This window comes from Phyllobates terribilis, unplaced genomic scaffold, assembly GCF_046119375.1.
Source record: "Phyllobates terribilis strain yellow unplaced genomic scaffold, ASM4611937v1 Scaffold_12__6_contigs__length_324123572, whole genome shotgun sequence".
Classification (NCBI taxonomy): domain Eukaryota; kingdom Metazoa; phylum Chordata; class Amphibia; order Anura; family Dendrobatidae; genus Phyllobates; species Phyllobates terribilis.
The window spans coordinates 173,441,929-173,451,544 of record NW_027362772.1 but is presented as its reverse complement, the minus strand read 5'-3'; positions in this window follow the sequence as shown (position 1 = coordinate 173,451,544).

The following is a 9,616-nucleotide window of genomic DNA, read 5'->3' as shown; positions in this document are numbered from 1 at the left end:
TGGCCCACGGTGAGACCTCCCTGACGGAGGCGTAGCAGAGATGATGCGGATGAGGTCTTCCGTCCGGGTTCGTCGAAGACTTTCCGGAAAGCCGTGAGAAAGGCAGGCAAGTCGGACACCAGGGGGTCTCCTCTCTCCCATAGAGGATTTAGCCAGGCCAGGGCCTCTCCGGTGAGATGGGACATGATGAAGGCAATTTTGGCCCGGTCGGAGTTAAACTGGTGAGACAGGAGTTCAAAGTGCAGGGTGTACTGATTTATGAAGCCCCGAGCCTGGGCGGAGTCGCCTCCGAAACGAGGAGGTGCAGAAAGCCGGGGTCCGGGGTAGGATACCATGTTATTAGTGGGCAGTGGAGCTGCCGGATTGCGAGTCATGGCACTGGCGGTGGTTGCAGGCAGAGCAGTCAGAGTGTCCAGACGAGAATTGACATTCCGCAGGTGACCCAGGATGGACTCCTGTTGGGACCTCTGACGGGACAGTTCATGACACAGGTCCGAGAGCGAGGGAGCTTGGGTGCCACCGGGTTCCATGGCCCGAGCAAACTGTAACGGGTCTGGGAGGCGGAACCTCTGAGCTACTATACAAGGGGGCGGTCCTTGTAAGGGAGCGGGTGGCGACCAGGGTAGACGGGCAGGCAGTCACAGCAGGTGAGCGGGACAGTCTCTGAATAAACGGGCAGGAGGTCAAGGCAAGTGACCGGGGCAGTCTCTGGATAAACGGGCAGGAGGTCACGGCAAGTGACTGGGGCAGTCTCTGGATGAACGGGCAGGAGGTCACGGCAAGTGACCGGGGCAGTCTCTGGATGAACGGGCAGGAGGTCATGGCAAGTGACCGGGGCAGTCTCTGGATGAACGGGCAGGAGGTCACGGCAAGTGACCGGGGCAGTCTCTAGGTAAAGGATTGGTACGACCTGTGGCGGCAGATGATAGACTTGAGCTCCCAGGTGAGCAGGCGAGAGTCTCTGGATGAACGGGTGGTCACAGCATGTGACGGAGGAGCCTCCAGGAGAACCAACAGACAGGTAGCAGATGAGCGCTCCCAGGTGAGCGGGCAGGAGTCTCTGGACAGGCGGGTGGTCACAGCACGTGACGGCGGAGCCTCCAGGTAGGCTAGCAGGCAGATAGCAGATGTGCGCTCCCAGGTGAGCGGGCAAGCTGGTCCTTAGACAGACTGACAGGAGTTGGAAGGCAGACCGTCGGACCTCAGGCAAGCAGGCAGGTAGAAGATGTGCGCTCCCAGGTGAGCGGGCAAGCTGGTCCTTAGACAGACTGACAGGAGTTGGAAGGCAGACCGTCGGACCTCAGGCTAGCAGGCAGGTAGCAGGATATCAGGCAGGAATTAGACAGCAGACTGGCAGGTATCTGGCAGGTAACTGGCAACGGGACCTGAGGGCTGAAGCAGAGTAGTGAACAGTGCTACAACATTGCTCGGGCACCTCCATTTTGGAGGAGGTGCCTTTTATATGGGAGGTCCTCCGGCAATTGGCCGGGGACTCCTTAGGACGGCGCGCGCGGTCCCTTTAAGAGAGGGGGAGCGCGCGCGCGCACCCTAAGCACACTGCCGGGGAAGGAGCGCGTGCCAGAAGCAGCGGGGAGAGCAGCGCTGGAGGACGCCGCGCCAGGAGCGGGGAGGTGAGAGGGACGGCGTCTCTGCCTAGAACGGGGCAGTGACACCGATGCTACACCATCTGTGTTAATCTGTGTTACCCCAAGCCATAGTGTATGTAGTTTCTTGAGGTTAAAAGGGGGGGGGAGACCCGACCCACCTGGAATTGACGATGGCAACGTCATGTAAAACACAGCAAGGGGACTCCAAAAAGAGTTTCCATTTTTTCCCAAAATTGTGGCACAGACACCACTTAAGTGGCATCAATTGTCCCAGAGTTGCTTAAAATGGTTGGTGAGGTCATTTTCCAAAATCCTCAAGCTTTTAGTCTCCCCAGAATGACACAGGTGGGGCAGATGGTGGTTGTCCCAGCCCGCTAGGCCGCATTGTAGCACAGTGAGCTTCGCACTGCAACTTATGCTTCATATCCATGTGACGGTTCATGCATGAAGTACTCAAACTATGGATTTTTTGGCCTCTACTTAGCTTTTGGTGACAAATGTTACAGATAAGACGAGTTGGGTCATCCTTATCGATCTGAAAAAATGCACAGGCTATGCAAGGTTTAGAGCCCATGCGACTCTGCTACTAGCAATACTATCAAATGATTGGCTGGGTTAGATGCAGAGCGTCTGGGTTGGTTGGGGGTCCTCACAGTCTGCCTAGGCTAGATGCAGCTAAAAATTATTATTAAATACACAGGCGGTGCAGCTTGCTTCGCAGCTGGGCTAATACGCCCAAAGTATTGGTATACTCTATACTAAATAAGGAAGGATTCACTGACTGTGGTGGCCCCTCCATGGGCCGTGGCGATTGGTGGAGATTTGGTGGATGATTAGAGGAGAAAGCTCCTTAATAGAGAAAGTTGGTGGATTTATACTTTAAATACATGTGTACCAGCGTGTTTAAACATCAGACATGATTTGAAGTATCATTATGAATGATCATTTATAGATTATTATTATTATATATGTTCCTTTTTTCTTCTTTTCTTTTTCTTTTGGATTATTTACATTTATATACATTGTTTCTATGCTATATGATTTTAACATGGTATGTGTGTTTACATTTCTGATTAACTCAGCCTTGAACAGGTGCATAGCAGGACATGACATATAAATACCACTTCCTTGCTGTTTTTTTGCAATGCAATGATTAAGAACCTATAGTTCGAAACGCGTTTGCTGTTCTTCTCCAAGGTGGACTTTTAAAATATTTTTTGTATGACCCAATAAAAAGTGGATTTTAGAAGATTTGTTCAGCTGGATCTTCCTAGTTCCTCATGTTCGTCTTGTAGCACTCCTGGCTCCGTGCTGTTGATCTTCTAGGTGGGTGAGCTGATTTTTTCCTTTCTTTTCTACCATGTGGCGATTGGTCATCCACTTTCGCTGCCCCTTACTCAACGAATTCACAAACATCTCCTGTCGGTTTGGAGTCCCATTATGCCCAACCAAAAACATAGGCCCCACAACTAAAAAAAATCGTTCTTAGGCATCGAAATCGACACCACAGCAAGGTTGTTCCGCCTGCCATGGGAAAAAATACCAAAACATTACACCTGATCTAGGTTTTTTGCGCAGTATGGAAAGTAACACTACAGCAGATGCAAGTATTACTAGGTCTCCTCGTGTTTGCGAACCGGGTGATGCCAGTCGGAAGGCTTTTTTCTCTTCATTTATCGCCCGCAACAAAAGGGGCATCTAAACCGAGTCATACAATCAGAATCAGCAGGCAACTACGGGCGGACTTAGAGGTGTGGAAAACCTTCTTATAATCATTCAACGGTCACACGTTATTTATGTCGGCAGAACAGTCTAACATTCAACTAAGATTATTCACCGGGGCGGCAGAATCAGGCGGATATGCAGCGATACTAAGTAACCAATGGTGCACAAGCTTATGGCCTCCGTATTGGGCAGAACAAGTGCTGACAAAAAATCAGACAGTCATGCAACTATTTCCTATAGTGGTAGCAATAGAAATATTGGGTGCGCGTCTGGCTAACAAAAATATACTCTTCATAACAAAAAACACCAGCCTAGCGCACTGCATTAATAATATGGCATCATCGTCTCTCCCAGTGCTAGGCCTACTACGCCCGCTAGCATTCCTGTGCCTAAAACACAATGTATGGGTCTGCGCTAGCCACGATGCTGAGGGGTCTAACGCTGCTGCTAACGCTTTATCAAAATTCAATTGGCAGATTTTCACAGAGCTCCTCCCCAACACCAACCCATCGGGCAACAGTTGCCCAGCCTCCCTATGGGATCTAGTGGAGAATAGTTGATGCCATTAATCAGAGCGTCAGTTGCCCCGTCAATGTGGCAAGCATACAGTAAGGCATGGGAACAGTGGACACGATTAGTAGCAGGCAGACGGGTTGACCAATTTGAACAAGCCAGATTACAAGTCACCATAGAATTTCTCCACCTGATAATGATGAGGGGCATATCAGGGGCGTCAGCGCAGCGGTGGCTGACCAGAGTAGCATTTCACTTCCAACTACTGAATTGGGGATATGTGACAAAGAGATTCATCATCAGACAATCCATAAAAGGGTGGAAAAAGGGTCAGTCAAGTCAGGAGTGTAGACGTCCCATCCCGTGTCACTAAAACTGATTTCTCACAACATATCCCTAACACCATTAATATGATACTCACAATTCGAAGCAACACTACTGTCTACTGTATTTGCGATCGCCTTCTTTGGGGCGCTATGCATAAGCGAATTAGTCCCTCAATCCAAAATTAACACCAGTGGAGGCTTATTACACCAGGATGTAGTCATAGCCAATAATGCAATACGTCTACGCATACGCCAATTGAAAACGGTTCCAGCGGGCAGGGGCACTTGGGTACTTCTACAACCCACAAATGGTACGCTGAATCTGGTAACAATAGTAAAAACATATATAACCATCAGATCACAAAGTAATTTCTTCCTATCACACATTGATGGAACGCCATTATCAAGATAACAGTTCCAAGCTATATTTAATAAATGCATAACATCGGCAGGGAACCACCCCAAAGATTATGGGACACACTCATTCCGCATAGGCGCGGCCACGGAAGCAGCAAGAGCAGGACTGTCAGAAACGGAAGTTCAGAGGATAGGGAGATGGCGATCCACGTGTTTGGCGAGATACATAACACCGGACTTGTTATCCTAACGTTGTTTGTTTCATTTACAAGTGACGCTAAGCCAACAGTGTGGGTGATAGGCCACTCGTATATATATTGTGCAGAAAAAAGGGCGAAAATCTGCCCAGGAGGGAGGAAATTTGAGTTTCATAACACATATTTGAACAGGAGAGGTATTAGAGGCCTGCAATGGCCACATGTACTAATGGAGGTAATAAAGGTAGGAAGAGATTCAAGAGGTCCGGTCATCTTAGTTATACAGGCCGGGGGAAACGACCTAGGTCATCACAAGAGCGCATAACTAATGGCAATAATGAAACTAGACACTAAGCGCTTCAGAGAATTTTTCACAAAAATAGTCAGAGATTGTGCCGAGCGCGGTATGGCAAGGTGCCCGAGACATCACGGCCATCGAACGGACAAGGCGGCTAATAAATATTTGGATGCCAAAATTTATAAGAGACAGAGGCGGACAACTGGAAGGAGATAAAGCAGGCCTCATACTGCCCAACTGTGTTCACTTAATGGATATTGGACTGGACATATTCCTGTCAGGACTCCAGGACGGAGTGGAACAAGCGTTAAGAGTGATGGATGGGGGTCAGAGTCCTGCATACGAGTATGCAGGATCCTCCGTGGCATGGAAATAGAAAGGACATGTTGGAGAGTTACACTTGTTGGCCAACTTGCCGTTGTGGAGGCTGGAGACACAGGGCATGCTGCAACAAGCTGAATAATTTTAGAAATAAAATGTCTTTCTAATGTAATGAGTATAAACAGTTAATAAAGCTGTGACCGATCCTCACCTATCCAGTTGTAAGAGTTACATGATTGTATTGTCAATGAAAGGGGGGCGGTAGGGGGCTGAGCGTCTGGGTTTGGTTGGGGGTCACCACAGTCTGCCTAGGCTAGATTCAGTTAAAAATCATTATTAGATACACAGGCGGTGCAGCTTGCTTCGCAGCTGGGTTACTATGCTGACTATCAGACAATGAAGCTTTGGAGCAGACCTCTGAGTAAACAGCTCTTCAGACTCAACCATCTGTGTTACCCCAAGCCAGAGTGTATGTAGTTTCTTACGGTTAAAAAGGGGGGGGGGGAACCAACCCACCTGTAATTGTCAATGCCAACATCACGTAAAACTCAGCAAGGGGACTCCAAAAAGAGTCTCCATTTTTTCCCAAAATTGTGGCACAGACACCACTTAAGTGGCATCAATTGTCCCAGAGTTGCTTAAAATGGTTGGTGAGGTGATTTTACCAAATCCTCAAGCTTTTAGTCTCCCCAGGATGACACAAGGGTAGAAAAGTCCTTGCGGATCCTTGATTTGTTCATCTTTATCAATGTGAGTCTGTCTACATTGTCAGTGGACAGCCGCGTGCGCTTATCTGTCAGCACACCACCAGCAGCGCTGAACACACGTTCAGAGAGAACAAAAATTATTATTAATTTGAAAGCTGGTGGAGCTTAGTATAGATGGCCTAATAGAATGAGTACCACACACTGCTACTATGCCCAAAATTATTTTCCAGGCAAGATGCAGCTAAAAATTATTAGTAATTTAAAAGCTGGTGGAGCTTAGTATAAATGGCATTACAGAATGAGTACCACAAACTGATACAGGCCCAAAATTATTTTCCAGGTTAGATGCAGCTAAAACTTATTATTAATTTCAAAGCTTAAAATGGTTGGTGAGGTGATTTTAACAAACCCTCAAGCTTTTACTCTCCCCAGGATGACACAGGCGTAGAAAAGTCCTTGCGGATCCATGATTTGTTCATCTTTATGAAAGTGAGTCTGTCTACATTGTCAGTGGACAGCCGCGTGCGCATATTTGTTAGCAAACCACCAGCAGCGCTGAACACACATTCAGAGAGAACGCTGGCTGCGGGTCATGACAAGATCTCAAAGGCGTGAGTGGCGAACTCCGGCCATTTATCCAGATTGGAAGCATAAAAAAGAGCAAGGGTCCAGTGTCACAGTCAAGGCTTCGATGTTCACTTGGAGATACTCCTGTACCATTGTCTCTAGGCGTTGACTATGTGTCTGACTTCTTGTCTCCTGTGGCCTTGCAAAGGATGGGCTAAAAAAGTGGTGAAATGATTCCGCAAAATTGATGTTACCAGCAGATACTGTGTTTCTGTTACGGTTTGAGTGCTGAAGACTCGACAGTCTCACGGTTGGCAAGTTAGAACTGTGAGATTCAGTACGTGCACCACTGGTATTTTGTGGAAAAGCACATGTAAGATTCTGCAACAGTCTCTGCTGATACTCCTGCATGCGTGAATCCCTTTCTATGGCAGGAATTATTTTGGCAAATTTACTTTTGTACCGGGGATCTAAGAGTGTGGCAACCCAGTAGTCAGGATTATTTCGAATTCTGACAATTTGAGGGTCATGTTGCAGGTAGTGCAGCAAGAAGGCACTCATGTGTCTTGCGCATCCAGGAGCACCAAGTCCCTTTTGTGTTGGTGGCAGGGTAAGAATCATGCTTCCTTCCTCTGCCCTCTCCCCCCAACCTCGCACAACAGAAATGTGATCAAGGTCTCCCTCATCTGATGAGTCTTCCATGCCAATCGCCAGTTCGTCCTCCACTTCTTCCTGGGTTCCTGCACCTTCCTCACTAGTTTGGCTGCTACCTTGCACGATGGTTAATCCCTCTCCCCCACCATACCATGCCTGCTGCCTTGGTGCTGCCGACCGTCTGGACCTTGCAGATGTTAGCCCTTCCGCATACAACTCCTTCTCCTCTACTTCCTCCACCTCCTCTTGTCCCACCACCTGACTCCGAATTCTGTTTAACATGTGCAGCTAAAAATTATTAGTAATTTGAAAGCTGGTGGAGCTTAGTATAGATTGCCTAATAGAATGAGTACCACACACTGCAAATATGCCCAAAATTATTTTCCAGGCAAGATTCAGCTAAAAATTATTAGTAATTTGAAAGCTGGTGGAGCTTAGTATAGATAGCCTAATAGAATGAGTACCACACACTGCTACTATGCCCAAAATTATTTTCCAGGTAAGATGCAGCTAAAAATTATTATTAATTTCAAAGCTGGTGGAGCTTGGTATAGATGGCCTAATACAATGAGTACCACACACTGCTACTATGCCCAAAATTATTTTACAGGCTAGATGCAGCTAAAAATTATTAGTAATTTGAAAGCTGGTGGAGCTTGGTATAGATGGCCTAATACAATGAGTACCACACACTGCTAATATGCCCAAAATTATTTTCCGGGCTAGATGAAGCTAAAAATTATTAGTAATTTGAAAGCTGGTGGAGCTTAGTATAGATAGCCTAATAGAATGACTACCACACACTGCTTTTATGCCCAAAATTATTTTCCAGTCAAGGTGCAGCTAAAAATTATTAGTAATTTGAAAGCTGGTGGAGCTTAGCATAGATGGTCTAATAGAATGACTACCACACACTGCTCATATGCCCAAAATTATTTTACAGGCAAGATGCAGCTAAAAATTATTATTAATTTCAAAGCTGGTGGAGCTTGGTATAGATGGCCTAAAACAATGAGTACCACACACTGCTACTATGACCAAAATTATTTTCCGGGCTACATGCAGCTAAAAATTATTATTAATTTCTAAGCTGGTGGAGCTTGGTATAGATGGCCTAATACAATGAGTACCACACACTGCTACTAAGCCCAAAATTATTTTCCGGGCTAGATGCAGCTAAAAATTATTAGTGGTTTGAAAGCTGGTGGAGCTTAGTATAGATGGCCTTATACAATGAGTACCACACACTGCTACTATGCCCAAAATTATTTTACAGGCAAGATGCAGCTAAAAATTATTATTAATTTCAAAGCTGGTGGAGCTTAGTATAGATGGCCTAATAGAATGAGTACCACACACTGCTAATATGCCCAAAAGGTTTTACTTGGCTAAGTGCAGTAAAAAATTTGTATTACATACACAGGTGGTGTAGCTTGCAACACAGATAGGCTACTCCACTGACTAACACACACTGCAAAAGGCCCAGAAGGATTTGCTTAGCTAGATTTAGCCAAATGCTGTGAAAAACACTTGCACAGCACTTAAACAGACTTGCCTGGCAAAAAAGTGATAGGAACTGATGTAACCTAGCCCTCAAAAGGGCTGCAATTACAACTAGTCACTACTCCCAACCTATCTGTCTATTTAAGAGCACAGACCTGCCTGCTAAAAGTCGTAGGAAATGCTGGAACCTAGCCCTCAAAGGACTGCAATTAGAACTAGTTCCTACTCCCTAAACCTATCTGTCTATTTAAGAGCAAATTCGCTTGCAATTCACACAGTTACAAAATATAGCACCCACAGCAGCAGCGGTGCCGTCTAACACTCAGCTGCAGCAGTGAGAAAATGGTGGCGATGGGGAAAATGGCTGGGTCTTATAGGGCAAGGACATGTGACATACACAGCCAATGACACATGCCCTTGCTTGTGTGAAAAAAAGCACTGATAGGCTGACAGACTGCAGCTCCCCACTGTAAATGCGGGAAAGAGAAAAAAAATGAAGATCTTCATTATTTCTGCAGAGATCCATCCCATGCCCCTCCCTCCACACCGCTGTACGCTCAAACTGTGTATTAACATTTATTATCAGCATTACTGTGAAAAAATCCAGTTACGATTTTGGTGCACTAACAGTTATCGAACATAACCTCGAACAGCCTATTTTTTTTCAAATCGTTCGGGTTCGTCGAACGGCTCGAACACCGCCCAAAACAACTCGAATTTGAGATTGGCAAACAGTTCGATTCGAACACCGCTCATCTCTTCTTGTGAGTTGTGGACAGCTGTGAAAGAGCAGGCAGATCTGTGGCTGAGACCGCTGAACCTACATCCAGGCATGGTCGTG